The sequence below is a fragment of the Macrobrachium nipponense genome, chromosome 41, assembly GCF_015104395.2.
Source record: "Macrobrachium nipponense isolate FS-2020 chromosome 41, ASM1510439v2, whole genome shotgun sequence".
In the NCBI taxonomy this organism is placed as follows: Eukaryota; Metazoa; Arthropoda; class Malacostraca; order Decapoda; family Palaemonidae; genus Macrobrachium; species Macrobrachium nipponense.
The window spans coordinates 50,701,397-50,713,696 of NC_061102.1; positions in this window are offsets into that span (position 1 = coordinate 50,701,397).

Consider the following 12,300-nt stretch of genomic DNA (forward strand, 5'->3'; position numbering starts at 1 on the left):
CGTAATCAGTTCTTTCCTCGTCAGTTTACGTTAAGTAAAATGCCTAATATTTCTCTCTCTCTCTCTCTCTCTCTCTCTCTCTCTCTCTCTCTCTCTCTTTGATCGATGAGGTTTTGAATTAGTCCTTTTTTATATTTTAGCTCAATTTTTTCATGAGTAAAAAAATGAATGACAAATGTTTTGGTGCCACACACACACACACACACACACACACACACACACACACACACATATATATATATATATATATATATATATATATATTATATAATATAATATGTTGTAGGTAGTTGGGAATCCTTTATATATATATATATATTATGTATATATATATATATATATATATATATATATATATATATATATATATATATATATATATATATATATAAGGGTATGATGTGAGTGAAAAAAATGACTGCAAGCTTTCACCTTTATTATAAAGGATTCCCAAGCAATCTACCCACAACAGACAGAATGACTAGATATTCGTTATAACAAAGAAAAAGATTAAGGGAATATAAAACTATTTTAGCGCTAGCAAAAGTCATTCAATTTGAGGAAGGTCTTCGGATTAACTGAAGAAAGATTACATACATAAACAAGAATGACCGATAATCTTAAGTCTCTCTTTAGAACCTCTTTCGACGATCTTGTGCGGTTTAAGGTTAAGAAAGACTGACATTGAATTAAGCTGAAATGAGATAACACTTTTTTATAAGTTTGGGGGTTTGTTAATGAACCGCACGACTTAGGAGAAAGGTTCAATGGTTCGATAGTACGAACAAGAACCCAGTTCTGTCACTGGAACCTAAGGTTTGTGGTCCAACGCTGTCATACTGATAGGCTACATAAATTTCTCTCTACACCTGCATATCAACACAGCCAATTCCTTATTCATCCCACGGAGCTTCTTTCATTCTGTTCTACTGGGTTCTAGTTATTTCAGTTTTTATTAAAGAATAAAAGAATAAATAAAAGATTAATAAAAAATCAACAAAATATCATGACCACTTATTATTGTAAACAGTTTATACTATATACAATATTTTCAGTTCACTTATCATTTATCATTGTTATTTAAAACAATAATTTAAGATAAGAAAGTTGTACTAGCAATTACACACATTTACCAATATGAAGTAACTGAAAGCTATCTGAAAACTTTGATATCATTAAAAATGAACATTAGTATCATCGCCTACTGAGATTCTGAATGTGATCCAATCTACGGAAAACCATCAAAATAGTAATTTCTGCTTAATCTTGGTTTGATGATTGTAAATGATGGCAAAAAATGGAAGTTTCTACAAGCCTAAACTGAAACTGGGAATAGCCCAGCCGCCTGCCTGTAATGGGGCTAAACTTCGGCACACACAAGTGGGATTTTACTGATTAGCATATCAGCCATTATTCATTCTACACTTTGCACTGTATTTCGTGATTCTAAACATTTGACTGTACTACTGTTACCTCGACTTCAAGATTTCTTTCTCAGCAGACCGGAATTTATTTTCTCTAAAGCTATCAGCCAACCAGGGATCTTCTGAAATGCTTACGGACAGCCAGAAAGGATGACACAAAATGCTACATGGTTTACATTTCTACCAAACAGTAGACGATTGAAATCCTAATTAGATGTCAATATCCTCTTCCAATCTTTATCGCTAAAAGTGATTAAACTACGAGTTTCTCTTTACCTTAAAATGCTAATTATAATTGGATCAGGTGTATGGACAGGGAGGTATCTGATTTAGACATCAGCTATAAGGTCCTATTGAGTTTTTTGAATGCTGTACTAAGAATATTGGTAGCTACCCATTTTCAAGAGCATCCGCGACCACATATGATGAGGTGCCATGTTGTCACACTGCTCAGTGCCAAAGCTCTTTCATTTAATTTTCATGGAATAGTGGCACGGTCCTCCGGACGTACTCACTGACGCCAAAGCTCATATATAGGTTCAAGAAAGGTCGTAATGCTACTTATATTACTGTTGATGAATATATCTATTATCATTTATTTGTTGATTGATTTTTTATTTAGCATTCAGTAATGGTTTACTTTACAACTGAATGGCCTCCTAGGCTCGTCTCATACGGAACATATAATTAATTTCAATAATAACAGAAATACGATGATAAAAATGCTACCGTCAATAAACACGCGTAGTCTTCATCGATGTACGAAATCCTTATGTGAATTAAATCTTGATGTGCCCAAGACCATTTAACGAGAGAGAGAGAGAGAGAGAGAGAGAGAGAGAGAGAGAGAGAGAGAGAGAGAGAGAGAGAGAGAGAGAGAGAGAGAGAGAGAGAGCATATTAAAGAAAAATACAAGCAAAAAGAATACATAATCCTTCGCAAGGATAAGTTAATATCTGCAGCTGAAGATGACGACTGGAGGCCCATCCACTGTACAAACAAGAGTGTGGAGAATAAAGTGGCAGTCGACCATCACTCTTCTTCTCTAAGATAAACGCAAAGGAAACGAACAGTCGAGCGTCACGACCAGACATAAAACTCGGCAACAAGGATCTACGAAGCAGTTATTACGTCATTCAATTAGAAACGGGTAAAGGCATCATCCCCCTGACAGGGTTTTCATAATACGTCGTCTGCGATCCCGGATGCATATTCCCGAGTTGTAATCGAGTACCGAGACCTTCCCTGAAAAAAGCGAGGAGGTAATATCTTAAAAACTAACCACAGAATCTTCTTGAAGATAATCTCATTACGTTTCCCACATTCAAAATACCCATTCAAACTCAACCTACCCTAGGGGCATGTTTTGTTTCGTAGCTTCTATGACCATATGATTCCCTCAAGAACAGATTCACTGCGAAAGCGGGAAATTCATGACTGTGCCAAAGGTAACGTATAGAGGCTTACATCATGTTCGTGTTCATAGGAAAAGAAAAGGATAATGTATTTGTTGTTGAATATGAGTTTGTAAAGTGAGAAGAGAGAAAAATGTCAGTCTTAGCGAGAAGTTAAAATGTATCTTGCCCATAGTAGGAAAATATAATGTTTTTTCTGTTAGTAGTAAAACAATACATATATATATATATATATGTATATATATATATATGTATATATATATATATATATATATATATATATATATATATATATATATATATCTTTTTTGTGTATATATACATATGCATACATACCTATATATATCTATATAATTAATATGCATATATATATATATATATATATATATATATATATATATATATGTATATATATACATATATATCAAGAAAACTCTTATGTAGGTAACATAGGAAGACAAACACTTTCAACCCTAGAATAAAAAAAAAAAAAAGAAGGAATGGCGCTAAACATCCTATTGACCCTTCTGAACGCCAAGTTGATAAAAGAGTCAGATAGGAGGAGCATCATTTACACGCGAACTAAACGTAGTAGAACGAGCAGAAACGAATCGCAATGGAAAATGAGTGAGAATTTGCGAACGAAATCCAGTGGGATAAAAGAACTGAAGAACTTTCACTCGGTGAAGAAGGACGCACGGAAAGAGGAAGAAAAAATTATCAAAGTTTTATTGCAAAGACTGTGGAGTTTTTATGCTACTTGTAACGAATATGGAGGTTCTCTCGTGTAAGGAAAGGGTCACATAAAAACCAAGTACATCAGTTTCTGTAAAAATTGTTTTTTGTGGGGAAATTTTAATATCTATTTTATGAGAGGCTATGCAAACACATACACATAAACAGATATTTTATAATATCTATATATATTATAATTATATATATATATATATTCATATATATCATACTATATATATGATAAAAAAATCAAAATATGGTTGTGCAATATTACATACCTAAATGTAAATAACATATATACATGGTGTGTATATATAATCATATAAGAATATATGTATATTTATTATAGTATTTTTATATAATATATATAATATATATATAATATATTATTATATATATATACTTATGTATTTGTGAAAAATAAATTATGAATTTGTGCCTATCACATACCCTAAAATGGTATGTATGTGTTGTATGTTGATGTATGTATGTATGTATTTGTATGTTGATTATGTATATCGGAATATGTATAATGTAATATATATATATCTAGTAGATATTATATATTATATATATATAGTACCGTATCACTGACAAACAATAAAAATATGATTGTGCAACATCGCATAATCTAAATCTTACTATTTTCCATATTACAAACAACGCGATCATCAACAACAATGCTAATAATAATTACAATCTTCTGCACATTCACCTACCTATCACCGTTTCCATAACCTATGTGACCTCAAAAGCTGGAGGAGCATTTCTTAGGCTAACTCTGAATTCACTCCCAAATTTCTCCATCGAATCCCATTACACAATTTTCAGACAATATGTGATCCTTGAACATTACAATTGCCGACACTCTTTCGCTTTTCAGAATGGCCGCCACTATTTTGTGTTTCTCATTTTTAACTTCAAACTGTCACACCTTTTTGACCTCAGCAGTTCAGCTACATCATCGTGAGAGCATCTTCGACTCTTTCTGAATATCATCCTTGGACCATTTTGCAGCGTGAAACACATTCCAAAGAGAAAAATCATGAAATGTTCGATAGTAGGAGAGAAATCAAGAGATCAGTTTACAAAGTACTTATGGATTGAATGTGCAGAATAAGTTCTAAAATATACAGAACTTTCAGAAGAGGCAAAAGTGTGACACGCGCTGTCAGATTTAAATTCGAACTCTATGAGCAAAAAACCAAGCATTTAAGTGAACTAGAAAGTAGTCGGGGAGAGCAAAATTCCATCCGAGTTCAACAACATCCGGGACCTGAACATATAAAACATACAGTAGGCACAGACACACACCTACGCGAGCGAGCGCGCACACAAAAACACCCACACACACATATATATGTATATATATCACTGCAATCCGTCAAACGTGTTTTCCGATCTCTGATGTGCATTAATCCAAAATCAAGAGTCAAATGCTATCCAGATATTATTATTATTATTATTATCATTATTATTATTATTATTATTATTATTATTATTATTATTATTATTATTATTATTATTATTATTTTCTATATACGTCAAACCCTGATGCATTCTAGCTCGACGTGCAAACTAGTAGAGTGATTCCTAAACCCAAGGTCCTTGGGGATCTCTGTTCTCCAGTGGACGTAGGATTTAGGCAGGATAATCCGCTCTCTCGCCCAAACAAAAACGCTATACAGGCTTTTGGCATTAACAGTGTTTGTGAAAATATGCGAACAACAGTAAACCAGCATGTTAGCCCTTCGGATATCTGTAACGACACCTAACCAAGGCAGAGGTCAAACCATCTCCCATTTATTCCCTGGAGATCAGTCATACCACTTAGCACCTGCATAGCTACTCAATGTCACACGTATTCATAGGAGATCGATAACGCCACACATCATCACTATGGCCTCCACTGTCTTCCAATTACCCTTCGGAGATAAGCAACATATAACCATTTTCTCCATAAAGGTACCCCATTTACCGTTAACCTAACAATCCCTTCATTTTAAAATGAATCTCTACGTGGGCAATTTTAGTTGGGCAAAACTCTCCATCACGACATTTCATAGAATGTTCTGAAGGGTCCACAATATAACTGTTAAAAGTTCGTGTCAAATTTCATGAAAGCTTTCGAACCCTTCTTGACCCTTGAGAACATTTTATGAACTCTCGTGATACAGATTTTTTCAGTGGCGTGATCGGTATGGTCTTGGCCTGCCACCTCTGTGGCCGCGAGTTCGATTCTCGGGCATTCCACTGAGGGATTAGAGATGTGTATTTCTAGCGATAGAAGTGCACTCTTGACGTGGTTCGGAGGTCACGTAAAAACACCATACATACAAACAAACAAAAATACAGTTTTTCCCAAGTAAAATTGTCCACGCAGACAATCATTTTAAAACAACAATATGGATATTTATTTCACCCATTCCTTCCTCCGCGATCAGAAACGACGCCTCGAACCCGCGAAGCCTGTTTCCGGAAATTAGGAACATCACTAAATCAATGGCACTGTCACCTATTCCCAATTTACCCTTAGGTGATCAGTCATTCCAAGAGATAGGTCTGTGGAATTTTCTGGAATACCTCTGCACTTCTGTCTTCCCTCCTTACTTTCTCTTCATTTCTCTAAGTTTTGAATAACTGTCACTCACGTCATCCTTCGCTTATAATTTTCAAAAGTATTCACGCAGCCTTTAATAAGTATTAATAACGAAGTCCGTGACTTTCAAGGACGGGCGAAAGAAAGACTGAAACTATATGACAACATAAGACTCATTTCTTTCTGCGATAGATTGGGTATCGGCATAGATCTGGCAAAACGTCGTTATTATATTTCCTCATGACTCAAAAATTGGAATGCATCAGATTTTGACGTATATAATAATAATAATAATAATAATAATAATAATAATAATAATAATAATAATAATATCTGATTTTCAGATATTGCCCCAGTGCTCTGTTCTCGATGTTGACGCAGTCCTCTATACTTAGTAGTCCTCTCCCTCCTGCCTTTCGTGTTATGTATAGTCTGTCCGTATATGCTCTTGGGTGTAGTGCTTTGTGTATTGTCATATGTTTCCAGGAAACATATGACAATACACAAAGCACTACACCCAAGAGCAAATACGGACAGACTATACATAACACGAAAGGCAGGAGGGAGAGGACTACTAAGTATAGAGGACTGCGTGCGTCAACATGGAGAACAGAGCACTGGGGCAATATCTGAAAACCAGTGAAGACGAGTGGCTAAAGAGTGCATGGGAAGAAGGACTAATAAAAGTAGACGAAGACCCAGAAATATACAGAGACAGGAGAATGACAAACAGAACAGAGGACTGGCACAACAAACCAATACACGGACAATACATGAGACAGACTAAAGAACTAGCCAGCGATGACACCTGGCAATGACTAAAGAGGGGAGAGCTAAAGAAGGAAACTGAAGGAATGATAACGGCGGCACAAGATCAGGCCCTAAGAACCAGGTATGTTCAAAGAACGATAGACGGAAACAACATCTCTCCCATATGTAGGAAGTGCAATACGAAAAATGATACCATAAACCACATAGCAAGCGAATGTCCGGCACTTGCACAGAACCAGTACAAAAAGAGGCATGATTCAGTGGCAAAAGCCCTCCACTGGAGCCTGTGCAAGAAACATCAGCTACCTTGCAGTAATAAGTGGTATGAGCACCAACCTCAGGGAATGATAGAAAACGATCATGCAAAGATCCTCTGGGACTATGGTATCAGAACAGATAGGGTGATACGTGCAAATAGACCAGACGTGACGTTGATTGACAAAGTCAAGAAGAAAGTATCACTCATTGATGTCGCAATACCATGGGACACCAGAGTTGAAGAGAAAGAGAGGGAAAAAATGGATAAGTATCAAGATCTGAAAATAGAAATAAGAAGGATATGGGATATGCCAGTGGAAATTGTACCCATAATCATAGGAGCACTAGGCACGATCCCAAGATCCCTGAAAAGGAATCTAGAAAAACTAGAGGCTGAAGTAGCTCCAGGACTCATGCAGAAGAGTGTGATCCTAGAAACGGCGCACATAGTAAGAAAAGTGATGGACTCTTAAGGAGGCAAGATGCAACCCGGAACCCCACACTATAAATACCACCCAGTCGAATTGGAGGACTGTGATAGAGCAAAAAAAAAAAAAAAAAAAAAAAAAATAATAATAAAATTTACCTCAGGTCTGGAAGGAAAAAACGTATATAATAATAATAATAATAATAATAATAATAATAATAATAATAATAATAATAATAATAATAATAATAATAAAATTTACCTCAGGTCTGGAAGGAAAAAAAAGTAGGAGGCGCTTTGTATTCACTTCTGGAAACCAGAATCTGGAAGAAAATCTCCCACCTCCTGACAGTAAAAGGAAAAGACCTGTGAAGGTCGCGTAGACAGACTGAGGTTAAATTGATTCTAAGACTGGGTTATTTTTGGAACAATTTCATAAGTGAATGATATCACTCGTATTTTTCCATCACCTTACAGAACTGGAATGATGAATTAAGCAGCGTCGAAATCATAATACTGATTTATACCCGTATATAGTTAGCATCACTAAGATTCAGTTATTGATTACGTAACGTATATGTAAGACAGGATTAGTACATTCTTACTTGAATACTTCTAGACCGGCAACTCGTCTCTAGTTGCTTACCAGATGCGGCAGAGCGAGGATGCATCCCACCGCTCCGGAAAGCGCTACCAGATGCACGATCCATGGCTAACTTTGACCTTAAATAAGATAAAAACTACTGAGGCTAGAGGGTTGCAATTTGATATGATCGATGATTGGAGGGTGGATGATTAAAATACCAATTTGCAGCCCTTTAGCATCAGAAGTTTTTTTTTTTTTCAGATCTGAGGGAGGATGGACGGATAGGTAAAGGCGGGACATTATTAATCTTTTACAGAAAACTAATAAAAGTAGCCGAGTAACTCAGTTTCTACTTCTTATCTTAGTAGAAGTCATTGTTTATAAAATTCTCATGAATGTACAATGAAGAAACATCAATGGAAAGGAAAAAAAAAATATATTGTCTATAAAGCGTGATAATCCACACCATCTGTTGTTGCCATCATAAATAAGGAGCTGAATATGTCGATGTAGAAATATCGACCAAGTGAAGTAAGACGAGATATTACTCAACTATACTAACACAGCGGTAAAATCCACCAAAAAATTCTACTGTCTGGATGACCCCACTTGCTAAAATCAATAAAAAAAAGATATAATACTTGAGAATAAATAAAACCAAACAAAACCAAGGCACACTTCAATACAACTCCTTGTTCAAGAAGTCACTTTTCAAGCAAACAAAACAATCGAATAAGAACTGATTAAGAAACGTATGAGACAACTCAAAGGCCGAAAAGGAATAAAAGAACAGAAGCGAAGAGCTCTGGGTAAGAACGCCTTCAGGAGCGGTGTCCGGAGCGAGGGTGACTCCTACACGAGAATTCTTCCTCTCTACCGACACGATTCTTACAAAAGCATTTAAACTCTCATCTGTTTTATCGCTTACTCGGGGAGTAAGCCTACAAACTACTTTGTTGTTGCTGTTTCTCCCCTTCTTGTTGTTGGGTGGGGGTTAGGAAAGGCCTATGGAAAGCTTAAAAAGGTCTGAAAAAAGACAGGATATTTATGATTTACTTATTAGAATGAAAACGTAAAAAATAAATAAGGTGCTTAAGCAGTGCACAACAATTATTTCTAATAAAACAGAGCGTGTTTATTTGAATTTTCGTTGGTGAAACAACACGCTATTTGACTGTAGGTTTTACAAGCACCTCGAGTAAGCTGGAGGTCGGATCACGCCTTGCTTACATTAACAACGGCTACAAGTTTTAGAGGAATGGGGCAAATGACAGCTGACTTTTATAGCAAACTCCGAATGTAAAGAGAGAGAGAGAAAAAAAGAAAATACATTAAATTGAAATATATATAAGTCAGTGAATAAATAAACAAAGACTTAGCCAAATAAAACCGTGCAATTGCATGATACACTTTTCTTGAACGTCCGAACAAGATCTCCATAATTCGCCCCTTTTACTAAACCATGAAAAAAAAAAGGTCAGCTGCGCGTTATGGGTCCAAGATTCGGCATGTCCGAAATTTTATAGTCATGAATACTGTTCCTTATCTGCGGTATATAATCTGGAATGCGCGACGTCACTATAAAATGCATATAAAACAAATTTTTTCGCGAACTCTCTCCAACTTATACTGAGGGAAACATAAGCCTTAGTCCTTGCACGGATTATTATTATTATTATTATTATTATTATTATTATTATTATTATTATTATTATTATTATTATTATTGCTTTTGTTGCTCATGTTTTCATCCTTACATTAATTTACATCTTTAACACTTATCAAAATTAGTTATTATTATTATTATTATTATTATTATTATTATTATTATTATTATTATTATTATTATTATTATTATTATTATTATTATTATTACTTTAATATTTAAAGACCTGAACGAGAATATCACAGGATACCTTAGACGAAGAGAGACGTTCAAGCGAAGGTCAACGGTGCAGCTGCTTGTCGAACGCTGCCACCTACGTGTCTCCAAAGAATGTTCAACAAACCTAGACAAAAAAATGAAATAAAAATAAAAATCTTTCTTAATTCCTCGACGACAAAAGAAAAAAAAGGCGCATAAGATTCATACCGAAAACAGTTTAAACAAAGGCAGGGATGAAAACAGATTTACGATCATATAACTGGAGTAAATCAGCACAAACAAAAATATTGCTATCTTTGTAAAAAGAGGTTCATCACAGATATATAAATTGAAAAAAATTCAGTTTACCTCTAGGCAGACTTATCAGAAATTCAACGGGAATGAAAGACTTATCAAACGGCAAAAATGAAATAAGTCCCGAACAGGTGGTTCGAAAGGGGAAGACAGATGGTGGGAAAAAAACAAAAAACAAATGAAGGCAGCGAACGCCTTCATAGGAGGTGAAACCCAAACAGCCCTGGATGGACAATGTCTGGAGAGAGTGAGGGGGCGGTGGTAAATGGACATCACAACTATTTTCAATGAAAGTTGTGACATTCCGTATGTCACTTTCTCTATCACAAGGGAATATGATATCACGCCAATCATTACAGCAGTACTACAATATACGAAAATGTGAGCGTGGAAGCAAATGACGACGGTAGTTTGAAATTTAGAACTTTGGTGATGTTAGAAAATGAAAAATATGAAAAATACGACGAAAGACAACCATTACTTAGGAAGCAAAGTACAGCAGGAAATAAATTACGCAAATAATCAAATTGTGCATTCAGTAAGTTACGATATTCCTTTGTTTTAAACGTTTCTTCTAATATTATTCAATTTTTTTTTCTTATGTGTTTACCATCAATTACCACAAACACAAACACACACATACATACATACTTACATACATACACACACACACACACACACACACACACACACACACACATATATATATATATATATATATATATATATATATATATATATATATATATCACAACAAACGTAAGTGAATCGGTAAATGTAAATCATGTAACTATCTATTCATGATCGGGATTGAAGGTGAAAGGTTAAGCATATAATATATCAGGGGACTACTCGCTAACTCACAGCCACCTTTGTGAATATAAGCGAACAGATGTCAGCTGTGTAGGATAAACATAAATTTTCCCTTACTCGGGGAGTAAGCCTACAAACTACTTTGTTGCTTAAAGATACAGGGATTTTATGATAGGATATTTATGATTTATCTATTAGAATGAAAATGTGAAAAATAAATAATGTGCATTTTAAACAATACATAAAAATTATTTCTCATAAAAAAATAGCGTATTCAATTTAATTTTCGTTGGTGAAACGAGGCTCTATTTGACGGTAAATTTTAGCACTCGCCCCAAGAAAGCTGGAGGTCGGATCACGCCTCGTTACGTATGAAATCCAACTCGTTAGGGCTGAGCTAAAGGCATGAATGATATCTTTAATACATGAAAAAATTTGTTATATCTATAGCATCAATGTAAAACTAAGCTATACAATTTAATGCAATTTGAAAGAAATGCTCAATGCTAATGCGTACGACTTAAGACTAAAGCGTTGCATAAACAGTGGATGGAATTGGAAAATTCAGGTATCTGATTTCTTTGAATTGTATGACAAAACGCTCCATAACAATTGACTGTCACAGCATAGGCAAAACAGCATCGAAACTGCTTAATAAGCTCACAGAAATCCCTCGACATATGTATGTCAGCCGTCAAAAGCCCCGTTCCTTGATACGTCCTGCAGGCTGAGACATTTTCTCCTTTGGATTTAGGTCACTTCATCCTCCCCGCAATAAATTAAGTTTTCTTCTTCACATTCCTCCTAAACGCTATAGTAGATTCACATCACCCGTGCATCTGAAGTCTAGGCCAGTCCCTTACGACGCTCCTGATTGGATGTTGATATGCCAATAACAGGGCTGGTAACTCTTAGTCTCTCGAGAAATCACATAGGCAGGATATATGTTCCACTTCTCCTGAGGGATGCGTCTGACGTATCCCTCAGGAGAGGTGGAACATACATCCTGCCTATATGAACTCTCTCTCGAGAGACTGAGAGTTTCCAGCCCTGTCGTTGTCTTGTCAACAGCCAATCAGGAACGTCGTAAGGA